Source organism: Saccoglossus kowalevskii, chromosome 9 (genome assembly GCF_978046115.1).
Source record: "Saccoglossus kowalevskii chromosome 9, keSacKowa6.1, whole genome shotgun sequence".
In the NCBI taxonomy this organism is placed as follows: Eukaryota; Metazoa; Hemichordata; class Enteropneusta; family Harrimaniidae; genus Saccoglossus; species Saccoglossus kowalevskii.
The window spans coordinates 5,686,073-5,697,998 of record NC_140649.1 but is presented as its reverse complement, the minus strand read 5'-3'; positions in this window follow the sequence as shown (position 1 = coordinate 5,697,998).

The following is an 11,926-nucleotide window of genomic DNA, read 5'->3' as shown; positions in this document are numbered from 1 at the left end:
TTATAAAGTGTGGATTTTAATCCTACTGCTGCCGTCGTGTGCGAGGCTTGCCAGGGTATTGTGGACTACTGGTAATTTCAAAATATAAAGTAGTACCCTGGAATTTTCATGAATTTTCATGCCTGGAACTTGTCTTACTTACAATGTAGTAATTAAGTTTCAATTATGAATAATAATGAATCTTGGGACCAATTTATATTTATGTCTTTTCAGGCATTTTCTTTCACGTTAGTTGTCTTTATTTGTGTTTTTTTTCTAAATTTAGTTAAAAAAAAATTGGCATTCAGACTGATGAATAAATTTAATATTTTACAATAAATTAGAAGTTTGGATAACTTGACGATAACTTCTCAGGACTAAAGTTTTGTGCCATATTTAGCACATGTAGAAGGCTCTTCTCAATTATCTAAGCTCTTAATACCCATCAAATCATAAAATGCTTGTGTATGTTTTTACCCTGCTCATGGTAATTGTATTGCATACACTAGGCATCTTAAAGTCTATTTTTGCATCATAACCACATCACTGACGCTGTTCACTTTGACAAAGTTCTCAACAACCTGTGTGCGTCCAGGCACATAATGCATTAATTCAATACAATGCTGATATTCAGAAATATAGAATCTGTGCTTTTTCCTGTACATGTAATTAAATCTTGTCAGTAATGCGCCAGAAATTCATTACATTCCTTTAATTTCAATTTTTTGCATGTATTTTTCTGCATGGTAAAAGAAACTTTGAGACCATATCTATATTTGAGGGGAAAACTCATGCGACTTCTATAACTATGTACATTTTAAAATCGTTAATTCAGATTTTTTTCTATAAATTGTATATCTATGCAGCATGTATACAAGAATTTATTGCATATTTGCCAAGTCTATATACATATTCTTTTCTAGAGTTTATGGGAGAAATTTTTGTTATTTCATAAATATTTGTAGTGTCTGTAATTAAAGATAGTAAAGAACCCATTGTGTGATTGTTGTAAATTCATGTTGTCTCAATATCTGTGGTGTTTTTTTATTGAGTAAGTTTTTTGATTGTACTTCTTGGTTAAGGCAACCAAGACCCCCCCCCCCAAGTCATAAACAAAAGAATAACCAAATATTTGAGCCTATACCTACAACAGATTTCAAATAGTGCCTGTGAGCTACTGAAGTTGGCTATGAAAACTGCAATAACTGGTGAAAACCTCTCAAAACTTCCTGGTGCTAAGCATTTTGTATTGTATAAAGGGCATGCTTTGGCCTCTAATCTGTGGTAAATTTATGTAATTTGTTGGTAGAACAAAAGGATTTTATGTGTTTGAATCAATTTGAATAACATTTGGCTACAGTCACAATCGTTAATTTATGGTCTACCTTAAGTTTCCATGCTGGCGTGTTTTGCGCCCTCTTGAGGCCACCGGTGCGTTGTACCGTAAACTCATTCTCCTTCCCAGAGTTCCTTGCGTCTAGGACACCGAAAGTACATTCGGAGAAATAGAACTCTGCCTGGGAAATTGGCGTAAACTCTTTAGATTTGCCGCGAGACTAGCTCCAATTGCGTGATTTGTTTGTAGTGACAATATCAGAGGGGGCGTCGCCCCTAGAAAATCAAGCTGAAACACCTTGCCCCTCAAAATGCAGGAAATAGCGTCTAGATTTCAACATTTTTAAGAGGGAGCATGCCCGGACCCCTAGTAAGGTCGCGCCGAAGGCTGGTGAGTAGACCCCCCCCCCCCAATGCAAAAGTTCGTGTCGCCGGGAATATTGTGAAATTGGCGGAGTGATCGCGAAAATCATCAAATCATTATGGGAAATAACTTCTCATTGGTATAATTGAAAACTAATTATTACTGAAAACTCACTAAATTAAATATAAATGTTTAACAATATTAAGATTCGTATCTGCATTAACAATGCATGATTTCTTCACCCCATGTCACCATAAAAACCATGACAAACATGCAAATTTTCTGACAGTTCTGACTCGTGTTTTGTGAAAACTTTTCTAATGACCCCATTTTTTGGTATCCTGTTGGCATTAAACAATAATAATGAAAGAGCGGAAGAGATGCCATATAATCTGACAGGAACCTCCTCAGCCGATACAACAAAGACGCCACTATTTCTACACAGATGTATGGTACCATGCTGGTACTGAGTGTCGTACGCCATTATTTCTACACAGATGTATGGTACCATGCTGGTACTGAGTGTCGTACGCCACTATTTCTACACAGATGTATGGTACCATGCTGGTACTGAGTGTCGTACGCCATTATTTCTACACAGATGTATGGTACCATGCTGGTACTGAGTGTCGTACGCCATTATTTCTACACAGATGTATGGTACCATGCTGGTACTGAGTGTCGTACGCCATTATTTCTACACAGATGTATGGTACCATGCTGGTACTGAGTGTCGTACGCCATTATTTCTACACAGATGTATGGTACCATGCTGGTACTGAGTGTCGTACGCCATTATTTCTACACAGATGTATGGTACCATGCTGGTACTGAGTGTCGTACGCCATTATTTCTACACAGATGTATGGTACCATGCTGGTACTGAGTGTCGTACGCCACTATTTCTACACAGATGTATGGTACCATGCTGGTACTGAGTGTCGTACGCCATTATTTCTACACAGATGTATGGTACCATGCTGGTACTGAGTGTCGTACGCCATTATTTCTACACAGATGTATGGTACCATGCTGGTACTGAGTGTCGTACGCCATTATTTCTACACAGATGTATGGTACCATGCTGGTACTGAGTGTCGTACGCCATTATTTCTACACAGATGTATGGTACCATGCTGGTACTGAGTGTCGTGCGCCACTATTTCTACACAGATGTATGGTACCATGCTGGTACTGAGTGTCGTACGCCATTATTTCTACACAGATGTATGGTACCATGCTGGTACTGAGTGTCGTACGCCATTATTTCTACACAGATGTATGGTACCATGGTGGTACTGAGTGTCGTACGCCACTATTTCTACACAGATGTATGGTACCATGCTGGTACTGAGTGTCGTAACGTGACTCGCACAGTCTGGAGTTAATTAAATAATTACAACGGTTGTGGCAGTTATGCAGACTAAATGCTGTAAAACACGAATCTCTGTTTAATATGCATCTTGTGAAAAAATAAATCTCCGCCAGAGTCGACAAGTGGTTTCACGATCACTTCACCAATCCACCCCATGCCCCCGCCCGACTGACATGGTCCAATTTACAATCTAAATTATTCAGTGTCGCGGGCCAATGATGACAAGTTAAAACCACAGTTGTCGTGTTTCCTATGGGTCCCCGGGTCATATAAAAGATATCGACTGAAAATTTAATTACATCACGTGAATATGATTTGAGCATTGATAAGATTTTATCAGAAATAAGAGAATCCACTGTCTTTCAAAAATTAAAAATTCAAACTTGGCAAAATTCGCCATCACAATCTGATCAAAACAGAAGAAAATTTCAATTAAATGTTATATATTAGGGTGTAACAATGTATATTTATTAATACATGAACTTAAAATAATGAGCTTAAAGTGAAACACCTAATGTCGTCATGTCATGCAATTCGGGGATGAACTTCATAACACTATGAACTGTTGGAGATATGAATCAAGGCTGGTTACCCCACATTTTAAGATATATTGGAATATTTTACTAAAAGTTAGCGTGACACATTTTTTGGTCGACTGCTCTTTCAAACAGCCCTCTGTTTATCACCCTGTCTAATTATACTAACAGACGATAGAGGGCGCCCATCGACTTCGCTGTACAAAAATTAGATGAAAAAAATGTTTTGCAAGTTCCTCCTGCCTATATTTGACAGTATGGCTATTGCCTGATGCGTTACAGAGTTCATAGTTTCTGACAATGTTTCAATATCCCATGTTTGACTCGACGTTGCAGCTGAAAGGAACGACTTCAGAAGTAGAAATACTTGGTCGATGTTACGCTTTCAAAAACAAAAAACGTCACCCGGCCTCCAGGGCGTGAAAGCAAGAAAGACAACTTAACCGTCACGAAAAAAGTTAGTTATTCGCATGTTGTTTGTGGTTTATTTTAAGAACTGGTTCTGAACAGAGGCCCGAAAGTCCGTCCAGTATCGGTTAGTTTGTATTACACCCCTACTTAAGATCGACAACTTGACTGTTTCTGAATTCTTAGGAAAATTTGGTTCTATTTTGAGAAAGAAATGACGCGTATTTGTCTTTCTTACTTTTGGACGTATGTTTTTAAAATCCGTAAATATGGGGCGGGTGTACAAAATTGTCGCTCTTTCTGAAATTTGGGAATTCATTTTAACACAGATGTTTTTCCGTCTGGAGCACGGAAGAAAGTGGTATGAAGCTAACTATACTTTACAGAAATACCGTTTTCTGTGGGTTCTCCAGATAGTGGTTACGGGGAGTCGAAGAATATATCATAAAAAAACTTAGGCCACTTTGATAATTAAATTGCACGACTTTAGTACCGTAACCAAGGAAACAATCAAAGGATCATTTACAAGTTCACCTGACGAATTCCTGCTAGAAGACGTCTGTAACCCAGTATCGCAATATACTTCGCTAAATCAGGTGTTAACACATTGGAAACTGATGACATGTGCCGAATACGTTGTTTTAAAACTGACATGCAATAGAGGCTGTAAAACATTGAATATGTAAACTTCACCATCTATGTATTCACGTGGGTCAACAGAGGCAAAGTCGAATCTGACGTCATCAGTCAAGCCATTACTGACACTCACATACAGCACTGGCATACACTCCGTATTTAGTTTTTTTTTTATAATTCCAATATATTCAGTTCAAATATCGTGATAATGACGTCACATACAAAAAACAAGGTTGTGAAATGAAACAATGCTGGTCAAAATGTTAAAAAAATACAATAAACGAATCCGTGTATGAACATGTTATTTTTCAGTTGTAATTACATAAAATGGATTCTGAATTCATAGAAGTTCAAATAATGTAAAATGTGATCGGTATTAATCTATCATCTCTGATTTTCAGACGACATAAAACACTTAAATTTTACGATACACAGCGAGAACAGGTGGAAAGCGTTAAACAGAGAATCAAAATATTACCACCAAATTTGGTATAAAAAATGTCAATACTAAAAATCTACTGGTAAACAAGAAAACTGCTGAAACTTCTAAAACTTATAATATGTTATCATAACTACACAAATAAGTGAGTGAAAAAAAAAACGCAAATAATCGAGGAGTTAAGAACGACATAATTTATGGTTTTAGTTTGTTCTGCGTAATACGAAATTATTAAAAAGATACCAACAATTATTCTAATACCTAATTGCGATTTCCAAAATACGAAAGAAATAAATCCTATGAATCTTGGTTCAGCAATAAATGTCATAATAAAAATCACGTTGTAGATACAGTTTAGCCTGTCACAAACACACGCGTCATTTAATAATTTTCATCCTCTCCGTTCTTCTCGTCACATTTTTTGCCACATTTCTCGGATTTCTCGCAGCACTTCCCGTCTCCGCAGCCAGATGGATGTCCCATCATGAATGATGGGTGCATCATACCACCAGGCATCATGAAAGCAGGATGCATGCCATGTCTCATCATCCCCATATCGTGATGAGGGTCTCCTTGTTCAGAGTGATGAGGATCTTCTACGCCGTCGCCAGTCGATTTTTTCTTGTCATCACCACAGCAAGGCGGATGTCTCATCATGAATGGTGGGTGCATCATACCACCAGGCATCATGAAAGCAGGATGTCCAATCATCCCCATACCGTGATGAGGGTCTCCGTGTCCAGAGTGATGAGGATCTTCTTCACCATCGCCAGTCGATTTTTTCTTGTCATCACCACAGCAAGGTGGATGTCCCATCATGAATGATGGGTGCATCATACCACCAGGCATCATGAAAGCAGGATGCATGCCGTATCCCATCATCCCCATACCGTGATGAGGCTCTCCGTGTCCAGAGTGATGAGGATCTTCTACACCATCGCCAGTCGATTTTTTCTTGTCATCACCACAGCAAGGTGGATGTCCCATCATGAATGGTGGGTGCATCAAACCACCAGGCATCATGAAAGCAGGATGCATGTTATGTCCCATCATCCCCATACCGTGATGAGGGTCTCCGTGTCCAGAGTGATGAGGATCTTCTACACCATCGCCAGTCGATTTTTTCTTGTTATCACCACAGCAAGGTGGATGTCCCATCATGAATGGTGGGTGCATCAAACCACCAGGCATCATGAAAGCAGGATGCATGTTATGTCCCATCATCCCCATACCGTGATGAGGGTCTCCATGTCCAGAGTAATGAGGATCTTCTACACCATCGCCAGTTGATTTTTTCTTGTCATCACCACAGCAAGGTGGATGTCCCATCATGAATGGTGGGTACATCATACCACCAAGCATCATGAAAGCAGGATGCATGCCATGTCCCATCATCCCCATACCGTGATGAGGGTCTCCGTGTCCAGAGTGATGCGGATCTTTTTCACCATCGCCAGTTGATTTTTTCTTGTCATCACCACAGCAAGGTGGATGTCCCATCATGAATGGTGGGTGCATCATACCACCAGGCATCATAAAAGCAGGATGCATGTCTCCATGACCGTAGTATCCGTACATGACTGGTGCACCACCGTACGGAAAACAGGGACCATGACCCATACCGTGATGTGGATCGCAGTGCTCATGGTGCTGATCTCCGTGACCATGTTGATCGCCGTGACCGTGGTGTGTATCTCCGTGACCGTGGTGTGCATCGCCATGACCGTGGTGTGCATCGCCTTGGCCGTGGTGTGCATCGCCTTGACCGTGGTGTGTATCGCCGTGACCGTGGTCTGTATCGCCGTGGCCGTGATGTTCGTCGACGTGGCTGAGACGTTCATCGTATCCCTCGCAAACGATCGCTTTTTCGTCACGACTTGCCATTTTCAGTGAACAACGTAGTTACAATACTTCCAAGTATAGTAGTAACCGGTAGTACGGTGATGTCTCAGGTATCGGTGTACGGGTGATAGACTGTACTCGTAACTCGGCGAGCTTTGCAGAAGATATTCGGTGTAGACTTGAAGTGTGTGTTGTCTAGAGACGAACTGCAGAATACTGTATTTTGGCGTCGCTCGTCCATTTTTATACGTTTGAGGCTCACTGCAGAAAGAACTGTTTGTGCAAGGGAAGACAGCGCCTGATTGGTCGAAGAGCTAAAAATAAACCTGAATTACATGGAATTAGGTCAGATATACGCCACCACACGACAGAAAACAACGGAAGTAGAATTATTAACATTTAAAATAGATCCTTATATTTAGCAATCTTTGTATTTTACAGATTCTTATGAAAAGTTACTCGGACGCATTCATAATTTGACTTAAATACCACGATAATTTGAAATACAGGCATTCACCCTTTGACCGTTGTTATGGCGCGTAAAGAATGACGTCATTCGGTTTGTTCATGAAGGTCGTCCAATGACAACAGCAAAATTAAACTGCTATAATTTCGTTTAGTTCTAGTCTAAATATTGCAATTACTATTAATTTCATTCATAGTTTTAATAATTGTAAATAATAAGTCTCAAAAAAAAAAGTACCGAACATACCCTCAACTTTGACCCTATTTATACTTCAAAATCGTTTGACGCTCACCTTGGGACGGTCACCAAAAGGTCGACGTTTTTCACCTTTTTTTACGTCGCAATTTTATTTTTATGCTTATATTTTTATTTTAGTTTTTCTATTTCAGGTCAAATAATTGTGATTTCCAGATAAGACTACTTTGCGTTTTATAATGGGCGGTTTGCTTTCAATAACAGTCGTAATGGCTATGTATAAAGTTCACGTAGAGACTCCACTCTCAGTCGTTGGTGGCGCACTAAAGAATCGTAATACTGTACCTTTTTTGTTGGGCAGCACCGACCCGCATAGACGTCAAAATCTTAACAACTTATTGCGAACTCATTCCACGATGGTGATGAAGCGGTCAGTACGCTACATTTGACTGAATAATAATAAATGATAATGATCGATTGATTTGAATTTTAAGCCCTCAAGTGACCGTGGACAGTCCCGACGCTAAGTTACTAATAACTACTCGTTTATTTCTTATCTTACTTCTAAACATTTTTCTTAATTTTGATTTCAGTTGACTTCATATTTCCATTTATTCTGAGCCAGTTCATGCACTTTGAGATGTCGTTTATATTGTTGGACATCAAATACTTGTAATAATTCTATTGTTTAAACTTCATGTAACACAATTTGTTAAGAAGTATGTGATATATATTTATCGTCGCATTTGCCTAATGCAGTGAGTTTTGAAACTTGAGTTTTTTACAAGTGAGATCTTACTTCTGACATGTATGTATACCGAGGCGCCGTTATGTGATTATATAACGGAAACGTTTGTACTGCATGAACTGGAATTAAGTGGTTATATTTCGCAATATTTTATTGAATTTTTAGTGAGTTTATTTTGTGTTGTAATTCTGATTTATTACAGTTTTACGTGAATTAATGAATAAAACGATTATTGGCAATCTACCCCTGAACGATGTTGCTAATATATACACTTCGCCACAGTACTATACAATAAACAGTGTTTTTAAGAAGATATTTTCTCCACCTATCTTCAAAAGGGGTTCTCTGGATCGACAACACTACATCCGAAAGTAGTTTAATTGTAACATTAATTCTATAAGCAATGACTTTGGATGTTAAGTTCTTATTCATAATATAGACGTGAAGTTTACGGCACGTAATGATGGTCTAGACATTGAAAACAACCACGTTAAATTGTACAAACAAGTCTCACGCCAACAAAGATGATAACACACCAGTAAGGGTGAGTTGTGAAGACTAACTCTTAGGGCACTACATCTTTATAAAATGGTGTCTTACTGATTGCGTCTTCTCAAGTCCCATTCAATCGTTTCATTCACCACGCTTACTTCATTCAACGTGACATTTTCAAAAGCAGCAAAGAGTGATAGGTTTCTCACTCAAAACAGGTATTATTGCTTAATTACGACTTTGCTAAAGCTTGGTACAACCTCAGACTACTATAAAATTCTATAGTAGTCTGAGTAACAACAAAGAGGTTGGGAGTGTTTCCATATTCCTACGCCAATATAGATATCGAGTGCGCCCTCAAACGACCATGAAAACCCGTACAAGAAATGGAACGTTTATGTCATAGCAACTTGATGTTCAAAACTTGCACGTTCTCTCCAGTGCTTTTTGCTCTGAGCAACAAACCTATACACGTCGTTATTTTACGAGCTCTCAATTCGTGTCGATATTACAAAAATATCTATCTCTGCCGCCTTTTGATATTCGGTTACACTGCACTGCATTATGGGAATGTGCAACAGCAAGGTTAAACTCTCTTTTCCTTCACTGGGAAAGCGCTTTAGGAGAAAATCCAGGTGAGAAAACGTAAAATATTATCATGTTACGTGTTACAAGGCACTTGTCCAGTACGATGATATTTGCCGCCACCTGTCCTCACGGAAGATGTTTGTACTTGTCATCACGTTGATTTCATGTTAATTAGTTTCTATGCGTTTCTATTCTTAATCACAGGAAAGTCGTCAGCATTGCAGATGAACTTTCATTACGACATAACAATGGAAGTATGGTAAGTATTCGTCATCAAAGTCTAGAGGTAAGTATTGACAAGTAATAACAAGGTGCAGTTAGAAATGTCGTTGTCACAGTCAGGAATGGTCATTGAAACACCAAAGGACTATTCTTTGAAGGAAACCAGAGACGACATACATAATGTTCCCACTTTAATCAAGGTGCCGGATAGAGATATCGAAATCGTATTGGAGGATATAAGATATGAAATCGTTCATCAAATTTCCACCCCTCCCAGGACTGAAAGATTAATCGAGAGACAAAGTGTATTGTGGGAATGTAGACCAAACATAGATATGAGTTTTTGCTCTGGAATATACGAAAAGAGACAGAAATGCAACAAACATATTACATATGCAAAATTAAACTATTGAGATCTGACACCGTAAAGATCGGACATTTTTAAATAAAATAATAAATTATAATTCTATTCCCTATTTTTGGCAAATTTACACACATCTTCCACATAACCTTTAAACAATAACAATAACGTACTGTGAATTTAACCCTTCAAATGCCAAGGTAACAAAAGTGTTTTTTTGTTAATTGTTAATTTTATTCAATTTTATTCAAATGTGTTTAATGGCAAATTATGTCCATTTCATTGAAAATGTACGACGACATTTTGGAAAAGCTTATAAACATGCGCAAAATGTTGCACCAACGTTTCGGAGAAAACATTTATGAAGTTCAAAAGGTCAAGTCAATTTACAGATGAAGAGTCAGGGTCAACTATAAGCAGCATGAACTTAAATCAAATCGAAGAAAAATATATCAAAGAAATAAAATAAAATAAACATAATATAGTGAATTTAATCGAATACATTAAATTGAATTGAAATAATTTGAATTAAATCACAAAAAATGTATATAAATTCATTTTTGTCCAATTACAAATTACATCCATGCATGATTTCTAGTAAATCCCCTAATCAGTCATATCGTTTCGGATTAGATTATACCACGTGGGACTCAAAATGAGTTAGTTAGTGTTTAATGTACGGTTGAAAGCCGCGAAATACGCATGCGTATTGAGTTCACAGAACACAATAAATGCTCGATTCGCCCAATATATTTAATGTTAACTGAATACTGAAATATACCAGTCTCAAGTTGTTTATACAGTCTGTTGTATGATGGTTTCTTTTGTATGTATCTGTACACAAACATCAAATTAACGAAATTGTTTTTTTAGATTTAGTATTATCCGGCTCCTGATTTGAATCATTAATTATTCATATAACATTTTACAAACAATTGACCTTCAGAATAAGTAAATAACGGGATAAATGATATGGATGGTAAATACCACGTCAAATCAAAATAACATGACCTGTGGTCAATATTTAGTGCATGATGTGCCATAATTCATATTTTTGTTTCTTCTGGGACTAAACAAAAATAAGACAATTATGCGCCAACATAATATGTCTTTGACAGACGGTACCTGATTGTCCATACGACATTGATATAATAATTATTATTTTATTGGCCTGTTTTGATGTTTTTTTTGTTAAGCAATGGTACCCTTATGGCAGGTTCGTCTACGCAATAGATATGCAATATATACGTGATAGACATTTTGTACAAGAGATTGGTACCTGAGAACCAAAGATATAAGATCTATACGCGGCTAGTCGTGTACGTTCACGGAAAGTACTCCAGAAAAAAAACCCAATAGAACTTAATTTTGTTGTAGATAAAGACGACAGGTGTACGAGACAATGCTTTGGTGTTTGATTTGTGCAGCCAAGCCTCAACGCACTAAACCATTAAATTATCACTGCACATGCACACTAGTTTAGTTTATCATAAATAACTTGGATAATGATGAGACAAGCAACAATTATATTATCTACAAAAGACGTTTACTGTGAAATGGAAGAGATATTATGACATAAAACAATACAAGTACAATGTAATTGATTTTTGTAAAATGCAACATGACAAGTCTGTCATACGCATTTAAGTTCTCTTGAATGATTGTACAGGCAAAACGTGGGCACCATTTACACCCTAAGTTATAAATTGCTTATATAATCAAATAATTAAGTATACAATTAAAATCAAACTTTTCAATAAGTTGAAAGAACTCTTTCAGACTGATGTAGTGGAATACTTCAAAACAAGAATCAGGCAAAGGTTGAAAAACTACCACATGGTGACTCGTTCTCTGAATAACTTGATGTCGATATGGTGCATCAATGCCATTGTTGTAGGACACCGTTGTAGGACAATTACTAGAGTAATGACCAACACAGG